At 42.0% G+C, this 20,083-nt stretch overlaps 1 protein-coding gene across 3 annotated transcripts in view; it reads right to left on the reverse strand.

Moving 5' to 3' along the window:
- Positions 1 to 20,083, reverse strand: part of RAB30 (RAB30, member RAS oncogene family) — an 83,853-nt gene that overhangs the window by 35,707 nt on the left and 28,063 nt on the right. The window contains exon 1 of one of the 3 annotated variants that reach the window (XM_041730149.1): positions 11,437 to 11,605. The exons of 1 other annotated variant lie outside the window; for it this stretch is intronic. The gene's annotated coding sequence lies outside the window, so the exon portion shown is untranslated. Of the gene's footprint in view, positions 1 to 10,582; positions 10,607 to 11,436; positions 11,606 to 20,083 lie in introns of those variants that run through there. One more of the 3 variants, XM_041730150.1, reaches the window with a different exon arrangement.

Genomic DNA, 20,083 nt, shown 5'->3' on the forward strand with positions numbered 1-20,083 from the left:
CTGGGTCTCCAGGATCACGCCCCAGGCTGAAGGCGGCACCAAATAGCTGGGCTATTGGGGCTGCCCCACACACCCCCTTCTATATGAGCAAGCTCTGTTCATCACACAGACTGCTGAATGTCATTTCTATTTGCACACCCGGTTGTAATTCTACTAGCTGTAGGACCTTCAATTATTTCCCTTATATATTCAGAGTGGGTTTGAGGAGAGGACAGGGACACTGAGATAAATCACAGTGAGATAAATCACAGTACAGTATAAGGGGAATGCCGTTGAATAAACTCTGGTGAACATAATAAGAGTTAAAAATATGTTTTTAATGCCAGTTGTGTGCTTATATTCAGCAAAAGCAAAGGTGTACTGAAGAACATGGTCATTCATTTCTCTTTTCTTTACACAGCTATCCCAGGAAGCCAGTGACAGTGATGATGCCAAGAAGTGGCTTCTTGTCATCTTGTTTCCCAGACCCACACATCCCCTCCACATGGCAACATAGCATCACCTTTCTTACACCATTCCCATTACCTCTTCTAGTTAACCTTTTCCTCAGGACAATATGGATGCCATCTCCCCCACGAACTTTTATAGCACTAAGAACTAGTACCACATAAATTTGGCTCTTGATCATATGAAATCTTTATTTATTTATTTAGATTTTATTTACTTATTTAAGAAAGAGAGAGAGAGAGCAGGAGCAGGGTTAGGGGCAGAGGCAGAGGAAGAGGGAGAAGCAGGCTCCCTGCTGAGCAGGACTCAATCCCAGGTCCCTGGGATCATGACCTGAGTTGAAAGCAGACACTTAACCCACTGAGCCACCCAGGTGTCACAATCATATGAAGTCTTAAAATTATTCTCCAATTCCAGTATCACAGGGAGAGGAGAGTAAGAGTACTTTTCAGTCAGAAATTCAAGATACTTGTTGGCCACTGATACTTTGAAAGGTAACTTAGTAGTACAAAGATCCAGATGGATCTGCCTTGAAATTGTGGCTTTGTTCCAACTCCAACACACTAAGTAATCCTAGGCAAGTCACTTTCTGAACCTCAGCTCCCCTACACAGAAAAAGGGAATAATACTACCACTGCCTACCACCTGAGTATGTACCTAAAACACGCTGGATAGTCTGCTCTTTAGTGGGAAACTCTACAAACCTATGGTTTTCAAAACCAGGTCTGAAATGCTTCTTTGACCTGTTTGCAACACCCTGTCAGCCTCTCCTCACTCCTAGCCTACTTCACTTTCTCATGCTGGTGACAAGGAAGTCATCATGCTCTAACCCAAAGCTTTGTCACCTGATCCCTTCAGTCCCTGTGCCTCACTCCACCTTGCTCAGGTAGGTTTTCCCACATTACCCGGACCTTAGTTCATCACTGCACTTACCCCATTGCTTATTTATTTACAGGACTATCTACTCCATAAAACAAAGGTTGCCTGAAGGAAAAGACTGAATTGTATTCATCTGTGTATTCCCAGCAGCACAGTGCCTGTTGCACATAGGTACTTTTTTTTTTAAGATTTTATTTATGTATTCATAGAGACACAGAGATAGAGAGACGCAGAGACACAGGCAGAGGGAGAAGCAGGCTCCATGCAGGGAGCCTGACATGGGACTCAATCCAGGGTCTCCAGGATCACACCCTGGGCTGCAGGCGGCGCTAAACCGCTGCGCCACCGGGGCTGCCCAGGTACTTTTTTAAAAAAGATTTTATTTATTCATTTGAGAAAGAGAGGGAGAGAGCATGAGCAGGGGGTAGGGGCAGAAGGAGAGGGAGACGCAGACTCCCCACTCAGCAAGGAGCCAGACACGGGTCTCGATCCCAGGACCCTAATATCATGACCTGAGCTGAAGGCAGATGTTTAACCAACTGAGCCACCCCAGGCACCCCAGGACTTACTTCTACTTCACCATGTTTGGCATATAACCAGTCATCAGAACATTTGATTTATATTCTCAGCATGTCCTGGGTTGGCTTCCCTATTCTGCTTTAGGACCAGGCTCTTATACTAGCCCTCTATCTTTGCTGTGAGTTCTCTCCCAGATCTATATCCTTGATCAGTGAGGGTCCCAAGCTCCAGAACTGTCTTGAGTTCCCACCCTTGCCAGTACCCTCTGAACTCTAAGGATGACTCCAGGATGACTTAGCTAAGGCACTGGTGCAGTACTGCATACATTTCTGGAGCACCTTTATGTGAGGTAATGTCCCAGATGCAAAAGTGAGATGCCATCTACAAGGAATTTATGACTTACTGGGGGGTAAGGGAAGAGGCAGGGAGACAATTAGATGAAAACAATACAATTCAATTATGAAAAAGTTTTATATCTCTGGGGAAATTCAGGAAAGCCTTAGAGGAAGAGGCATTTCAATAGGGCCTTAAAGCACTGAGGTGCTGTTTCCAGAGTTGTATATTTTCCACAAAACAGAACACCAAAGTGCCCCGCTCCTCCAATGAAAAGAAAAGTAAGTGGAGGAAATGCAGCCTACTGTGTGCTCCACTTGGAGATTCACAAGGCACAGGAGGGAGGCTCTGACAAGTCCTGAAGTACACAACCCCATTTTAGTGTTTAATCCAGCATCCCAAATTTGTTTGGCTTCCCAAATTTTGTTTTTGTTTTTGTTTGTTTGTTTTTTAAGATTTTTAAAATGTATTCATGAGAGGCAGAGACATAGGCAGAGGGAGAAGCAGGCTCCATGCAGGGAGCCCAACGTGGGACTCGATCCCAGGTCTCCAGGATCAGGCCCCAGGCCAAAAGCGGCGCTAAACCGCTGAGCCACCCGGGCTGCCCTGGCATCCCAAATTTGTTTGCCCACCAGTTCTCCATCTCTTTCACCTTGGAGGCTGTATGTAGCATTTTGAGGAACGGACTCGAAAAAAACTAAGGTTACTGTTACGCTTTTAAAGTTATATATTTGCATTGGAAAAGACCTTGCCTAGGTAATATTTTAACATCAGATTTTTTAAAACAATATAATCAGCAATTTAAAAAATTCCCCCGCGATTCATCCAAAAAGAAAAAGCAATGGGAAGCCTCACAGAACTAAGTAGCTGTCCAGACAGAACAAATGGGTTCCTTCAGTGTGAAGCGGTGTGCAGACCACAAGCCGTTCTATCGAGGGAGGAAGGGAAAAAAACCCATCTCTGCCAGAGTCCATTCCTTCTATGGTAGGATGTTTACACTCGTTTACCCTCCCCCCCAATCCCTCCAACATGCTGACTGGGTAAAAAACACCAGACTTAAAAGCAAAGAGAACGACATTGCATAACAAGCCGAGGAGGCAGGTTTCCCTCCCTGATATTTACCAAAACACAGTGTGCCTGCAAAGAGGGAGGCGAAGGGGGCATTGCACAGCTTGTCTGTCCCCACCCTGGAGGCTTCGTGCTCAGCTATCCAGTCTGTGAGTTAACAAATGTTTCCTGGGAGTGAGGCACTGTGCTCACATACAGAGAGAAACAAGATATAGTCCTGCTCCTAAGTCCCGCCTCACAGGCCAACAGGGAAGAAGGCAGGTAAACAAACTGCAATGCAGCACTCAAAGTGCAAGCAGGCAATTCTATAATAAGAGGTGAGTGCAAAATGCCAGCGAGGCACAAAGGCAGGCACTCTTTAACTGTGCCTGGGCTTAAGGTCAGAAGAGAGGCGTGTTAAAATAAGAAGATCCCTCTTAGTTCTCAGGAGATTGGAAAGGAGCTTTCCTGGCAAATAAATCTGTCTACCTATCTATAAGGAATCTGGTAGGACAGAACAAAACTAGAGAAGGGGAGAAGCAGCTGATCTGATCTTCCTGGGAAAGTAGCATAAAGAACAGATGCAACTAATTTCACTTACTCCTGAAGCCCTACAAAAATTCAGTAGAGACTTTTTGGTCTTTTTTTTTTCTCTTTTTGGTCTTAATAACAAAACCATTAGTTCAAGGAAAGAGAAGATAATGGTGTCAAATTTTGGAAGCTTGGGAAACAAATGAACAAGTAGTAAGTGAGGGCAGACTCCAGACATCTGAATCCTAAACCAGATGCAGGAAGAGCTGAGTGTGCAGCTGATGGAAACCACAGAGTCCTCACCAGGCCCAGGATGGCAGTACCGTGTACTCCTAGAGCGGCGGGACAAGATGGGGAAATGAAGAAACCGGAGAAAGCAGACTGAAAAGAAGTTAAACCCTGAGATCCTTCTCTGCACTGACAGAATTCTGGAGGCTCAGAGGCTAGAGAGCATAAAACAGAAATGTCTAGTATGTGTTTTAAAATAATCTGGCGAAAGGGGGTGGGGGGACACAGATGAAATAAAAATGTCCGTGAAGGAATCGCTGGAGAGCCTGGGGGCTCAGGAATCAGGATTCATTGCACCATCCTCTCTACTTTGTAGTCTTTGGAATTTTCCATAATAAAAAGTAAGAGTGGCTCTGGTCCAGGAGTACCCAGGATGGTTAAAAGGGAACATAAAACAGACAAGGGCACTCTGTCTGCTGAAGGTGAAGTACAAGTTTCCCATTCCCTCTCCTCTAGAGAGTTCCCTCTTCCCTCTCCCAGCAAAGAGATAGGGAAGGCTCCTCCAGAGTAAACACAACCAAGAAAAACCTGAAGATGCTGCCTCAGGGGTTCCCAACAAACAACCCACCCCCATCACACCACAGTTACTGATCTCTGTCCCATACTTAGTTTCCTGACAGCTTACTAAACATACAACTCACATACTCAATTCGCCCTTTTCAAGTGTACAATTCAGTAGTTTTTAGTATATCCACAAAGCTGTACAACCATCATCATGATCAATTTTAGAGCATCTTCATCACCCCAAATAAAGTCTTATACCAATTAGAAGTCATGCCATCCATATTCACCCCACTCTCCAGCCCCAGGCAACCACTTAATCTATTTTCTGTCTTTATAGATTCGCCTATTCTGGAAATTTCATATAAATGAAATCATGCATTCTGTAGTCGTTTTTTAGTGGCTTCCTTCATACCATGTCAAGGTCTTAACAGTTGCTTTTGTTTTTGTTTTTATCGCCCCCACCCTTTAATTAGACCACAGAGCCAAGGATCACATTCAAAGTGACATCTCAGGAAAGCCTCTAATGAAGATACAGACCACAGCAAACACAAAAAAAAGCAGCTTGAAGGAAATGGATACTATGTGAGGAACAGAGCAGGGTAGGAGGGAAAGACCATTAATATTCTTACAAAAATGAAATAAAGGGGGATCCCTGGGTGGCTCAGCAGTTTAGCGCCTGCCTTTGGCCCAGGGCGTGGTCCTGGAGTCCCTGGATCAAGTCCCACGTCGGGCCTCCTGCGTGGAGCCTGCTTCTCCCTCTGCCTGTGTCTCTGCCTCTCTCTCTCTCTGTCTGTCTCTCATGAATGAATAAATAAAATCTTAAAAAAAAATGAAATAAAATTACAGCTGTGAATGAAAACAGGATGCTATAGAAAAGAATCATCAAGAAGACAAAAAAAAGAGTTCTTGGAAACTGACAACTTAGTAGCAGATATTAAAAAAAAAAACAAACCTCAATAAAAGGATTGGAAGATGAAGTTGAGAAAATTTTCTGAAGAATAGAAGCACAAGACAAAGATATGGAAAACAGGAGACATTAAGAATATTCTAGAGAACCAATACAGAAAGTCCAATAACTGAGTAAAAGAAATTCCAAAGGGGGCATCCAGGTGGTTCGGTTGGTTGAGTGGTGACTCTTGGTTTTGGCTCAGGTCACAGTCTCATGGGTCAGGGCTGCGCTCTATGCCCAGCAGGGAGTCTGCTTGATGGTTCTCTCCCTTTGCCTCTTCTCCCACCCATACAGGCCCACCCACTCTCTCTCTAAAAATAAAATCTTTATTTATTTTTTAAATAATTTTTTAAAAGATTTTATTTATTTATTTATTCATGAGAGACAGAGAGACAGAGAGAGAGAGAGAGAGAAAGAGGCAAAGACATAGGCAGAGGAAAGGCAGGCTCCCGGCAGGAAGCCTGATGTGGGACTTGATCCCGGGACTCCAGGATAATGCCATGAGCCAAAGGCAGAGGCTCAATTGCTGAGCCACCCAGGCGTCCCTAAAAATAAAATCTTTAAAAAAAAGAAAAGAAATTTCCAAAAAAAAAAAAAAAAGGAAGAGGAAATTTCCAAGAAAGAACAGAAAAAAAAGAAAAATCATAATTAGATAAAACTTCGAAGAACTAAGGGATACACGTTGCCAGATCCAAAGGGTCCTGCCCACAAACACAGTGTGAAATTTCATAAAACCGCAAAGATTATATAAGCTGTCAGAAAGAAAAATCAAACAAACAGGTTATATACAAAGAATCAGAAAATAAAACGTTTCCAACTTTTCAACACCTTCAATAAAAACAAGACAATGAAGTAAAACTTTCAAAATTCTGAAGGAAAATGAATTCTGACCAAACTACGTGTCAAAAGTGAGAATAGGACAAAAATATTTTCAGATCTACAAGAGCTCAAAAATTCACATTCCATTCACCTAAGAAGTTCCTGGAGGATATCCTTCACCAAGCGGTATACAAGAAACAGGAGTAGAGACAATCTGTGGAATGTCCCAAAATGACTGTCATATGAAGAAACCAACCAGACTGGACAAGTAGAGCTCAAGGGACAGGCATATTGAAGATGGTCATCACCAAAAACCCTACTGCCATTATATCCTCTTTGGTGTTGTTGATTTAAATATTTTTAATATAGGATTATAAAATTTTCAGACATACTGAAAAGTAAGCCCGTGATGCTCATCACCAATTCAATATATGAACATTTTGGCCTGTTAACTTAATCTACACCCTTTCCTCTATTTTTACTTTGTTTCAATGTTTTATAAAAATTCCATATTATATCATTTCATTTCAGTGTACTTCAGAACCCACCTCTATATTATCCATTCTCTACATCACAATATTATTATCATGCCTAGAAAAACTAATGTTAACCACTTGATATCAGTCCATAAGACAATTTCCCCAACATCTCAAAAATGCTTTTTTATGATTAGACTGCTATGGGCTGAATTGTGTCTCCCCTGACCCCCAAATGGAAGCCCTAAGCCCCCATACCTCACAATATGGCTATAATTGGAGATAGGGCCTTTAAAGAAGTAAGTAAGTTAAAAATGAGTCCTTCAGGGTGGTCTTTTATCCTACATGACTGATATCCTTACAAAAAGAAAACAGATTAAGATATACAGAGAGACACTGGGAAACATGTGTACAGAGGGACAACCATGTGAAGAGGGAGGAGGGAGTGACCATCTCTAAGCGAAAGAGAGAGGCCTCAGGAAAAATCTACCTGCCAGCACCTTGATCGGACTTCCAGCCTCCAATACAGTGAGAAAATTAATTTATGGGACACCTGTGCAGTTTACTTGGTTAAGCATCTGACTCTTGATTTCAGTTCAGGTCATAATCTCAATGTCATGAGATTAAGCCTTGTGTCAGGCTTTGTGCTGAGCATGGAACCTGCTTAAGATTCTCTCTCTTCCTCTCCTTCTGCCTTCTCCCCAGCTCGTGCTCTCTCTCTCTCTAATTTTTCGCTCTCTAAAAAAATAAATTAATTAATTTTTTTTAATTTAAAATAAATTTCTGGGGATCCCTGGGTGGCGCAGCGGTTTGGTGCCTGCCTTTAGCCCAGGGCGCGATCCTGGAGACCCGGGATCGAATCCCACGTCGGGCTCCCGGTGCATGGAGCCTGCTTCTCCCTCTGCCTGTGTCTCTGCCTCTCTCTCTCTCTCTGTATGACTATCAAAAATAAATAATTTAAAAAAAAAAATAAAATAAAATAAAAAATAAATAAAATAAATTTCTGTTCCTTAAGGCTACCCAATATATGGTATTTTGTTATGGTAGCCGGAGCAAACTAATACATAGAGTATCTGAACCCAAAAAAGATTCATATATTACACTGGTTGTAAATTTTGAAGCTATGTTATTTTTTTCATGCCACTGACTTGCTGCAAAAGCTCAATCAGCTGTCCAATAATCCACATTTATCTGTTTGCTTATCAGAGTGTAATTTAATTTCTTCTACCTTTCCAATAAATCAAAGTTAGCTTTAGGGTCTCAATTAGATTTAGGGATCAATTTTTAGGTAAGAACATTCCATAGACAGTAACTGCATACTCTCTCTCTTTTTTTTTTTTTTTGCATACTCTCTTTTTAACCTGTTAAAGAATGACAGGTAAACTTGGTCCAGACTTTTTTTCTGACTCTACCTGCTTGACCTTGTGCTAACGAAGCACCTGCTTATCCCCTCCATGCTGTCTGTGTGGGTTAGCTGATGGTATTCACTTCATCCCACAGAGGAGTTTTGCTCTGAACCAATCCCTGACAGCTGGAGAAATGAGAGGTACAAAAGAAAGAATAGTCCATTCTCTGTGACCACACCCTACCAGATGTCCAGTGCCTGACCCACATTATACCCCCATCAGATGCCCTCATATGGTGGGCTTTAAACTTCCTAGGACCCACTTACAACTTTGCCCACTGACTTCCCCATTAGTACCTCTTGTAATCTCTAGGAAAGCTAAAGCGAGACTATGAACCCAAATCAGCTTATTTTTAAACCTAATAGTGGCACTACTGCCCTTTTCTTATCTTTTTAATTTAAATTCAATTAGCCAACATATAGTACATCAATCATTTCAGATGTAGTGTTGGATAATTTATCAGTTGCATATAATACCCAGTGCTCATCACATCACATGCCCTCCTTAATGCCCATCATCCAATTACCCCATCCCCCCCCCCTGCACCTCCCCTCCAGCCAGCCTGTTTGTCTCCTAGAGTTAAAGAGTCTCCCATGGTTTTTCTCCTTCTCTGATGCTTGCTAGATTTGTACTTGCTCCTTGTTTTAAAAAACTAACCAATATACAGTTTAGTAATACAAACATGTATGGTTAAACCATATAAAAGGTAAGAGAATGATCAACACAAAAGTCAGGATAATCATTGACTCTGGTGAGGAGAGAAGGGGACATGACTTGGGGGCAGAAGATACAAAAGCAGCTTCTAAGGCACCAATAACATTCACTTTTATAAGCTGAATGGTAGGTGCACAGTTTTCATTTTATTGTTCTTCAAGCTGTAAATCCATATTTAGAACACTTTTTGGTATACATGATACGTTCCATATTATTTTTTTGTGAGTAATCCACTGTGGCTAGAAGACAGGGTTTGAGGAGTAATGTAAAAGGAGAAAAGACTGGAAATGGAGTTTACTCTGAAGGCAAATGGCAGCCTCAGTCATGCTCCCTTGGGAGTCAAGGAACATTTATACCCAAGATCAATTCAAATGGCCTTCTTACAATCTATCCATCAAGAATGACAGGAAAAAATCCTCTTTTTTCTTCCCCTACTAAGTCACCTAGAGATGACATATCTAACGTTGTAAGTGTCTTACTGGGAAACATAATAATATGGTTTTGATGTATTTTTCTGGTGAGAGAAGACTCAGCTTCCCCTAGGGAACACACTTGCCTCAAATTCTTAAATGACACAAAGCTGGGAGGGATGTAGAACAAATGTTTTAGATGACAGAACTGGGATATATCTTGGTGAGCTGGAGTGACAGGTCAAATCTAGCGCACTTGATAACAACATCTACCACTTACTGAGAACATACGATATGCCACAAGCTTTACATAATTTATTCTGCGGAAGTAAGTTGCCCGAGATCACAAAGCAAGTCAATAGTGGAGTCATTATTTGAAACCAGATTTTCAGATTCAAATTCTAATCTCAAGTGAGATGTCAACTACCAGAAATTAACTCTTAAAAAACTGAATCCTCTTCACTTTGGTCTGTTACCCTCAGAGAAACGCCAATCAACCCCAACCCCTTTGGGCATCAGCACCTCAGGAAAATGATTAGATCAGACTTATTTCATTTATTGAGGTACCATTTGGGGACCCTCTGACAGCTGCCAAAAACCCTCTATCTGCCCTAAAGAGTAAGTCTGGGGATCCCTGGGTGGCGCAGCGGTTTGGCGCCTGCCTTTGGCCCAGGGCGCGATCCTGGAGACCCGGGATCGAATCCCACGTCGGGCTCCCGGTGCATGGAGCCTGCTTCTCCCTCTGCCTGTGTCTCTGCCTCTCTCTCTCTCTCTGTATGACTATCATAAATAAATAAATAAATAAAAGTTAAAAAAAAAAAAAAGAGTAAGTCTGTCATCCAGAGCAAGTGGTAAGAGGATTCTTTCTGTGACCCCATTCCCAGTCCAGCTGTGTTTGCTTCCCATCTGCATATTAAGAATTTGTAAAACTCAAGATATGCAGTTGTAGACAGGGGGCCCTTATCACAAAGATTGCTGAGCAAGACCCCTTAGCCAGCCCGTTCTCCACCTTCAATTTTCTCTCGTCCTCGGGGCCACTGTGATTTGATGGGTGTGTGTAGCCAAGAGAACAGCACCACCACCTACAATGCACGGTCATATCCAATGAGCAATCCCGAAAGACAGCCAGAGAATTTTAATGAAAACCAGAAAAGTCTTGGCCACTAAGTCCAACTGCAGTCCAGGCCCAACAGCCCCTCCCCCTGCAGCCTAGAATCCCTGAGCCAGTTTCACCCCAAGAAGAGGGAGGAAAATCCATACTGCATTCAGCAACATCTTCCATGGCAGCCACTTTCCAGGGTCATTTAGGTTAGAGGCAAGGTACATGCTGATTGCAGGAGGACCCAGGGACCCTGAGAAGCACAGGGTGCAGCAGCAACAGATCTGAGCCAACAGATTATGAAACAGTCTATTTAAAAAAAAAAAAGTCTTTCCTTCTGCCAAAGCTATCTGAACACAGCTGCATACAAGGCTAGTGAGGAATCTTAACAAGCTTAAAGGGACCGTATTTCAGATTCTCAAAAACCAAAGGTGGAAGAGATGAGTATTTTAAGCACTTACTATGTGTCAGGCACTCTGATCTCATTTAACCTTCACTATGAGGTGGAAATTATAAACTTCATGTAACAGATAAAAACCCTGACTCAGAGAGGTTAGATAAGTTGTCCCAGGGACATAGCTGGCATATAGAGAACCAAGGCCCAAAGTTCAATGTGGGTGAGGCTCATCAGGAATAAACTCAAAATTCCAACCTGACCTGCCTAAATAAAGAGAATCATCATTCACTGAAGAGCAGCAGTGCCTGGGACTCAACTAAGATTTCTGCATGTACTAGATCATCTAATCTCCACTGCAACCAGGTAAAATAGGGAGTCCTTATTAATTATCCCCCTTTTAGACAAGGAAGCTAAGGGGAGATGTTAAATAACTCAGCCAAGGTCATGACATTGCCAGGATTTGATCCAGGACTACCAGATTCTAGAGCCCTATGTTAGAATACTCACTCTTAACAGCCTACAGGAGAACCACCTATGTCATTGTACCAACCAAAGAAAGGAGTTGCATGAAGACTTCAGCCCCCCCTTCCCAGCAGGCTATCCACATTCCAGTGTTACCTTTCAATTCGTCCAAACACTCTTCACTGGGGGCACAGAATCACTGGCTCTGGGAAGGCTGACGGTGACATCGGCACCTTCCTATGGACTGGGGGCTCTGTTGACACTGCATGTATGAAGGAGAAATCTCCCAGCAATGATCCCGAGATGCCTGTGAGTGCAGAAGCTGACAGCTCCTTTTTGCAGGCTCTGCTGCACGGGCCCACCCACCTCACGGCAACTCCTCCCCTCCCCAACAGCTCACAGGCCTATTTTGTATTCTTAACAGTAGACCATGTGCCTCCTCCTAGAGGAACTGTGATTTCCCAAAGGAGACGACTGTCTAGACAGAGCATCCCAATACCTCTTGACAAGAAATGGGCCATACAATGTCAGGTTTGATCATTTAGGGTTTTGGGGTCTGTGTTCAGCACCCCATTGAAGGCCCCAGGCCCCACACCTCTGGATTATCAGACTGAGCATCACACAGCACAACAGCTCATATTAGGGTTAGAACTGTCTTCCCAGCCAGGCAAGCGTTACCAGCAAGAAGTTGCAAGCATGTTACATCCAGGTTTACGGGTCATGCACTCCCAAGCTCACCACAGAAAGCATTCCATTAATCAGATTCAAACTTGACAGAACTCTTCTATACATGTTCAGAATAAAGTGCCAGGCTTTGAGGTAGACTGAACACCTAGTATGCGCCAGGTGCTGTGGCAGGTACATTCAAAGCCAGTATCCTAATTTTCACAATATCCAAAGAAAATATTCACAACATTTTATGAGGCAGATAGGACTGTTATTTGTTTGTTTGTTTGTTTGTTTCTGGATAGGATTGCTTTTATACAGATAAGGCAACTGAAGCCCAGGGAGGTAAAATAATTTTTTTCAAACAGGAAATGGCAACTTCAGAAACAAATTAATCTTTAATATGACTCCAACACCCTTACATCCAGTCAATCATGAGCTATTTATTTATTCTGCAGATATTTGTGGAGTACCTTCTATGGGCAGCTACTATGCCACTTATAGAAAATACGGCTGCTAACACAATAGCCTGTGTCCAGTCACCAAAGAACTATGTTCTCAAAAGTGGCAGTGCAGGTACAAAATAATGAAATTAGGGCCTTTGATGAATGATCAGGGCAGGTTTCTCTGAGGAAGTGGTATCAGAGCTGAGACCTGAAAGATGAGAATGAGCCAGCCATTTGCAAAGCTAAGCAGAGTGCAAGCAGAAGTAACCAGAAGGGGCAGCCTGGGTGGCTCAGTGGTTTAGCGCCGCCTTCAGCCCAGGGCATGATCCTGGAGACCGGAATCAAGTCCTGCGTTGGGCTCCCTGCATGGAGCCTGCTTCTCCCTCTGCCTGTGTCTCTGGCTCTCTCTCTCTCTCTCTGTCTCTCATGAATAAATAAATAAAATCTTAAAAAAAAAGAAGTAACCAGAAGTGTGAGGGCTGGCTGCAGGAAAAGGTTTGTCATGTTTAGAGAATATAAAGGCCACCAGGGACCAAGGCTAAATGAATAACGGGGAAGAAAGAATGAGATGACGCAGGGCCTTGCTGACCACAGAAAAGAGGCTAGATTTTCTTGTAAGGGCAATGAAAAGTCAAGGAAAAGTCTTGATGAGAGGAGTGACATGATCTCATTTGTGCTTTGGATTTTGTTTTTGTTTTTAAGTAGGTTCCGTGCCCAATGTGTAGACCAAGGCGGGGCTTGAACTCACAACCCTGAGATCAACACCTGAGCTGAAATCAAGAGTCAGACACTTAACCCACTGAGTCACCCAGACGCCCTGAATTTGTGCTTTCAAGAGGTAGTGCTGCTTGCTGTAGACAAGGAAGGGGCAAGAGTTAGGAATCGGGAGAGATGATGGTGGCTCAGACTAGAGTGATGGACTGAATGTGAATAGTAAGGGAACAAACTTCTAGGTTCCTAGCTTGACCAACTCGGTTGACAGTGGTACCATGTATAATGAGAAAGACTGAAGGAAAAGCAAAATGCTCATGAGATAGCCATGGTTTTTATTCTCTTTTACACCAAGAAGAAAAAGAGTAGACCCAGTTGTGTTTTTTTCTGGGGAAGCTGTAAATTAAAGGCTTGAAGCTGCTCAACCTGGTGAAGAGCTGCTGGGAATGAAAATGGAGAAAAAACAGTAAGAATGTGATAGGTTGACCTAGAAACAGGGGTTCCACTTGCTTCATTTGGTCATCCACTACCAAGCTGGGCCCCATGGGTGCAAGGGGGACATAGGAGAAGCTCAGTTTGATGTTGGATGGAGAAGGACAGTCTCGTGATCAAAGTTGTAGAAAAAGGGTAATGAGCTGCTTCCAGGTGATGATGACTTCCCTGTCATTGGAAGTATTAAAGAATAAACCAAATGACCCCTTGGTTGGATGGTTAGAAAGAAAATTCAGTAATTGTGTGGGCAAACCCTTTTTTTTTAAAAAAAAAGATTTTTATTTATTTATTCATAGAGACACAGAGAGAGAGAGAGGCAGAGACACAGGCAAAGGGAGAAACAGGCTCCATGCAGGAAGCCCAACGTGGGACTCGATCCAGGGTCTCCAGGATCACGCCCCGGGCTGCAGGCGGCACCAAACCGCTGCGCCACCAGGGCTGCCCCTGGGCAAACCCTTCTAAGCTTAAAATCCTTCTAAACCCTAGGATCCCGTGGCTTTAAGATATAATCTTTATTAATCTGACCATTAGGGCTAGAGTTTCCCCAACCAGGTGGAGATTCTTTGGTATGTCTTACCTTCCAGAAGGCAAATAAGAACAAGATTAGCTTATTTCAGCCATCATAAAGGGACTCCTAGTTTACTTCTACATGTCCTACAAGATGCTGAAAGTATAGTATATACTGGTATACTTTTGTATAGTTTTGTAAAAGGCACAGGCTATGAATCAGATATTTGAGATCTGCAATTTGTTAGCTCTGTGGCCTGTGGCAAATTACTTAAATCCTCTTGAGTCTCCGTTTCTCTCTTTGAAAAATGGGAAAATGGAAGACTCGTGCCTAATTCAGGATGTCTGCTGTGAGGACCAAAGTCTAGTACCAACCCATTACAGCAATAATAATAATGATAACTAACATTTATCAAGTCACTGATATATTCTAGTATGTGCTATGTGGTCTCTGTGCATTTTTTTTACCAAACTTTACAACAACCCAAAGGCAGATACTATTGTTATCCCTGTTTAAAGCTATTGATATCCCTGTTATCCCTGTTTAAAGCTGCTCACCAGGTTGAGCAGCTTCAAGCCTTTAGGATTTATTTAAGATCCAATAAATAAATAAATAAATAAATAAATAAATAAAAGTAAAAATAAATAAAAAATAAAGAGTAAATATTCCTAGAGGTTAAATAACTTGCCCAAGAGTCATACAGCTAGTAATTGTTCAAATTGGGAAAAAACAAGCAAACATCAACAACAACAAATATGAAAAGGAAAAAAAAAAGCCAAAGAAGACATATCTAGATAGATGTTTAGATATTGTTAAAAAATGTAACCTACTGTGAAACTTAACAATCAATTCACTGACTAGACATTTAGTAAATATTTACTAAGCAGATAAATGAATAACTGAATGATTAAATGATTCCTTTTTTTTTTAAGATTTTATTTTATTTATTCATGAGAGACACAGAGAGAGAGAAGAGAGAGGCAGACAGAAGGAGAAGCAGGCTCCATGCAGGGAACCTGATGTGGGACTTGATCCTGGGTCTGCAGGATCACGCCCTGGACTGAAGGCGGCGCTTAAACGCTGAGCCACCGCGGCTGCCCCTGATTAAATGATTCCAACAAACATATATTGAGTTCTTACCAGGCACAGCATCAAGAAACTAGGGTTACACAGAACTGACATTAATTTCATTGAGAGGTTGCCATTAAAACCATAATCTTCCCATCGTAAATAAATTCAGGTACTGATCCATACCCCATGAAGAAAGGTCCTAAGAAAGGTCATTCTCAGACATGCCAAAAGAAGCCAGAATTGCTATTGTTCTTTCTTTGGGAAGTCCAAAGTTAGAGGGGTGCTCAGAGTAGTAGCTGAAAACTAAGAGCACATAAATAGAAGCCAAGGGAAGAGAGAGTCTCAAAGAAAAAATGAAAAAGACTTCAATAGGAAGCAGAAATCTAAGAGAACAAAGGCTTTTTTAAAAGGCTGACTTAGGGCAGCCCGCGTGGCTCAGCGGTTTAGTGCCACCTTCATACCAGGGCATGATCCTGGAGATCCGGGATCAAGTCTCATGTCGGGCTCCTTGCATGGAGCCTGCTTCTCCCTCTGCCTGTGTCTCTGCCCCTCTCTCTCTCTCTGTGTGTCTCTCATAAATAAATAAATAAATAAATAAATAAATAAATAAATAAAATCTTTATAAAAAATAAAAAATAAAAAGGCTGACTTAATACCTAGAATTGAACTTCACTAGCATTTGGAAAAAGAAACCAAGGCTCGGACACCTGGGTGACTCAGTGGTTGAGCGTCTGCCTTTGGCTCAGCGCATGATCCAGGGGTCCCAGGATTGAGTCCCACGCTGGGCTCCTTGCAGGGAACCTGCTTCTCCCTCTGCCTATGTCTCTGTCTCTTTCTGTATCTCTCATGAGTAAATAAAATCTTTAAAAAAGAAAGAAAGAAAGAAAGAAAGAAAGAAAGAAAGAAAGAAAGAAAGAAAGAAACCAAGTCTCAAAAGAGCATTTGGATGAACAGGTTAAAGAGAAAGAGGAGGTAGTCTTTTAAGAAGATTGGTGATTAAAAACAAAACAAACAAACAAAAAAAAGGAGATTGGTGATAAAAAAGAGAGAGAGAGAATAGCAGCCTGGTGAGAAGAAGCAAAAGGACTAACTGCTAAGGAACCAAAAGTAAAGGAGAAGCCAAAGACCGATGAAAGGAGAGTCAAAGACCGATGACACATCGAAGAGACACAAGGAAGAAAAAGAAGGACTGGGCCCAGGGAAGTCAAGAAGGGTGGGATGGAATGCACAGGAAGAGGTTACCCTTGGGAAAGGAGAGGTCATCTTCTGCTCTGAAACGGGAACGAATGAGGAGAGACTATCACTCTCTCTTATCACTCTCTCTCTTGAAGCAGCTCTTCACCAGGTTGAGCAGCTTCAAGCCTTTAGGAGAAAGTCACTGTGAATCAACCTGGATGGATCCCCAAATCAATCAAGTCAGGGAACATCATTTTAAGCTTAAAATGATATTGATTTCCTTGGGCCACTCCTAAATAAACTGGTATGGAAAAAGACAACCATCATTTGGATAGAAGTTCTACACAGTTAAAAAATCAGACTTAGTCCATTATATTCCATTTCTTTGCAGGGGAGGGACAAAAGGAGAAGGAGACAGAGAATCTTAAGCAAACTCCATGCCCAGTGTGGAGCATGACATGGGGCTTAATCTCACAACCCTGAGATTGTGACCTGAGCTGAAATCAAGAGTCAAATGCTTAACTGACTAAGCTACCCAGATGCCCCTATATTCCATTTCTTAATCTGGGTGCTGGGTACATTGGTGTGTTCAGTTTGAAAACATCAACAAGCTATTAGACTTAGGAATGTACTCTTTTTTTTTTTTTTTAAGATTTTATTTATTCATTCATGAAAGACACAGAGAGAGAGAGAGAGGCAGAGACACAAGCAGGGGGAGAAGCAGGCTCCCTATAGGGAGCCTGATGCTGGACTCGATCCTGGGCCTCCAGGATCAGGCCCTGGGCTGAAGACAGCGCTAAACCGCTGAGCCACCCAGGCTGCCCAGAAGTGTACTCTTCTCTCTGTACATGTGTCAATAAAAAGTTTTTGTAAACTAGTTATTAACTTAGAATCACCACTCCTATACTCTGTCAGTTTATTTTTTTTAAGATTTTATTTATTTATTCATGAGCAACACAGAGAGAGAGACAGAGAGAGAGGCAGAGACACAGGCAGAGGGAGAAGCAGGCTCCATGCAGGGAGCCCGACATGGGACTCGATCCCAGGTCTCCAGGATCACACCCCGGGCTGCAAGCGGCGCCAAACCGCTGCGCCACCGGGGCTGCCCTCTTTGTCAGTTTTTAAAAGAATAACTTAACCTCAAAGAAACCATATTCCTTCAAACAGGCAATATTATTTGCAATTCTTTTAGATTCATCACAGTACTAAATGCAAGACTAGGAACACTTGGGTGGCTCAGTTGGTTAAGCTCAGGCTCAGGTCATGATCTCAGGGTCCTGGGATTGAGCCCTGCATCAGGCTCCCTGTGGGGAGTCTGCTTCTCCCTCTCTCTCTGCCCTTCCTCCACTCATGCTCTATGCCTCTCTGTTTCTTTCAAGTAAATAAATTAAATCTTTAAAAATAAATAAATAAAATAAATGCAAGACTAGATACACAGTAGGTATCTAATAAATAAATGTTGACTGAGGCGCCTGTGTGGCTCAGTTAGTTGAGCAATGACCAGCTCTTGGTTTCAGCTCAGGTCATGATCTCAGGGTCGTAAGATTGAGCCCCCATTGGATTCTGCACTAGATGTAGAGTCAGCTTGGGATTCTCTCTCTCCTTTGCCCCTAACCCCTATTCCCTTTCCTGCATGCATGTGCACACAATCTATCTCTCAAGTAAATAAAATCTTCTAAAAAAATAAATATATATCAATATATTTGTGATAACTTTAGCACCAAATTCCAGACTTGATATAAATCTATCTCCAGGAAATGGCACCTTTATGATTGCAAAATCTGCAGAACCCACTTTAGCCACTTTTTTGCACTGAGCATCACCAATGATAAGATAAACTTCATTATGTGCTTCCCATCTTACAGCAATGGCAAGTATACAAAATCAGTTATTTAGAATTCTTGCCAAAAAACATTTGACCTGCATATAATCACAGAGAAATAACTAGACAAATTAGGTTGTGAGGTATTCTTAAGAATCTTAAAAATACCAATTTCATAAAATACAAAAAAGGAAAATCATAGATGGAAAAACTAAAAGAGATACTAAAGATACATAACAACTAAATTCAATGTATAATCCTTGATTGGATCTTTGAAAACAGATCAACAATTATATTATTAACATTATAATTAATATTATTTGGACAACAGGGGTATAATAGATGGCAAAAGTGACTGCAATTGTTCAAGCCCCTGAGTAATACGACATTGCAGTTCTTCCCATCAACAACTTGTGATTTGCTTTGGCCAAAAGATTACCACAAAAGTCATGCTGTGCTAGCTCCAAGTCTAGGCCTCAAAATGTTGTACATACTTCCACTCTCTTTTGGAATCTACCTATATGCCATGGAAGCAAGTGTGGGTATCCTGCTGGAGGATGTGAGAGACCCTCTAGGGAAGAGACAAGCCATCCAAACTGAGGCCAATTTAGACCAGCCAGCCCCTAGTGGATCCAGCCGCTGGTCACAGACACTGAAGAAGCCCAGCCAAAAATCAGCCAAGCCTGATCCCCATTACAAGAACCAATCAGTTGACCCGCAGAATTATGAGCATTAATAATAGGTTGTTTTAAACCACAAAGTTTTGCATAATTGGTTACACAGCAAAAAGGCAACTGATTGAAGGTGAAATTTAAATATAGACTGTGTATTAGACAATATTATGGAATTGATGTTAAGTTTCCAGGGCATGATAATGCTATCATGGTTATGAAGAAGAATGTTCTTCCACTATGGAGAGAAATATGAACATACTTAGAAACCAAGTATTGTGATGTACTGTACCCCTCCAGTGCCCCCCAACCCAAAAAAGAAAATGTGAAAATCTACATTCAGAGAAGAAAATATAGCCTATGGGGCAAAATGTTAACAACTGGTAGATCTAAGAGTTTTTAAATGTTCTTTTCACTAATCCGCTTGTTTGAAATTTTTCAAAATAAAAAGTTAGAAAGAAAAAATGCACACTTATCTCCAGGACATGGTGACCTTGAATATTTATCTGGTAACGCAGCACACTACCATGTAGTGAACAAATCCTTCTCAGTCTTTTAGCCATCCTCTACTTCCTACTCCCTTTTTCTGCTCAAGGGTAAGTGCAGTAGATATAAGCTGAAGTAAACTAGGGATATGTCCTGGTATACTTAAAAGAAAAAATCGGGATCCCTGGGTAGCGCAGCGGTTTGGCGCCTGCCTTTGGCCCAGGGCGCGATCCTGGAGACCCGGGACCGAATCCCACGTTGGGGTCCCAGTGCATGGAGCCTGCTTCTCCCTCTGCCTGTGTCTCTGCCCCTCTCTCTCTCTCTCTCTGTGACTATCACAAATAAATAAAAATTTAAAAAAAAAGAAAAAATCAATAATAGATAAGAAATGTTTTAAAAGTAGGTATTAACAGCAAGTGATCACTAAGTGAGATGTTTCTCCCTGATATAATCAGAAAAAAATTCTGTCAGGTTGGCTGAGGCTTGAAAAGAAAAAAAAGCTTTGGCAAAACACATGGGCAGGTCTTTGAATTATTTTCTGTTACAAAACAAATATTCGTGTGTTCTCTATTTTAAGGGATTTCTCAAACGCCTACGAATAAGAAGACTATCTTGCATTACATCTCTTCCCCCTGCAAAATCCCTCAAGATTCTTACCAAGAGAGCTTAAATCTGTTTCTTCACAACCTAATGAAAGCCTTCTTTATTTAATTTGGATCTTCTTCCAAGTAATATGCAGCAATTATTAATGCTG

This window comes from Vulpes lagopus, chromosome 15, assembly GCF_018345385.1.
Source record: "Vulpes lagopus strain Blue_001 chromosome 15, ASM1834538v1, whole genome shotgun sequence".
NCBI classification, from domain to species: Eukaryota; Metazoa; Chordata; class Mammalia; order Carnivora; family Canidae; genus Vulpes; species Vulpes lagopus.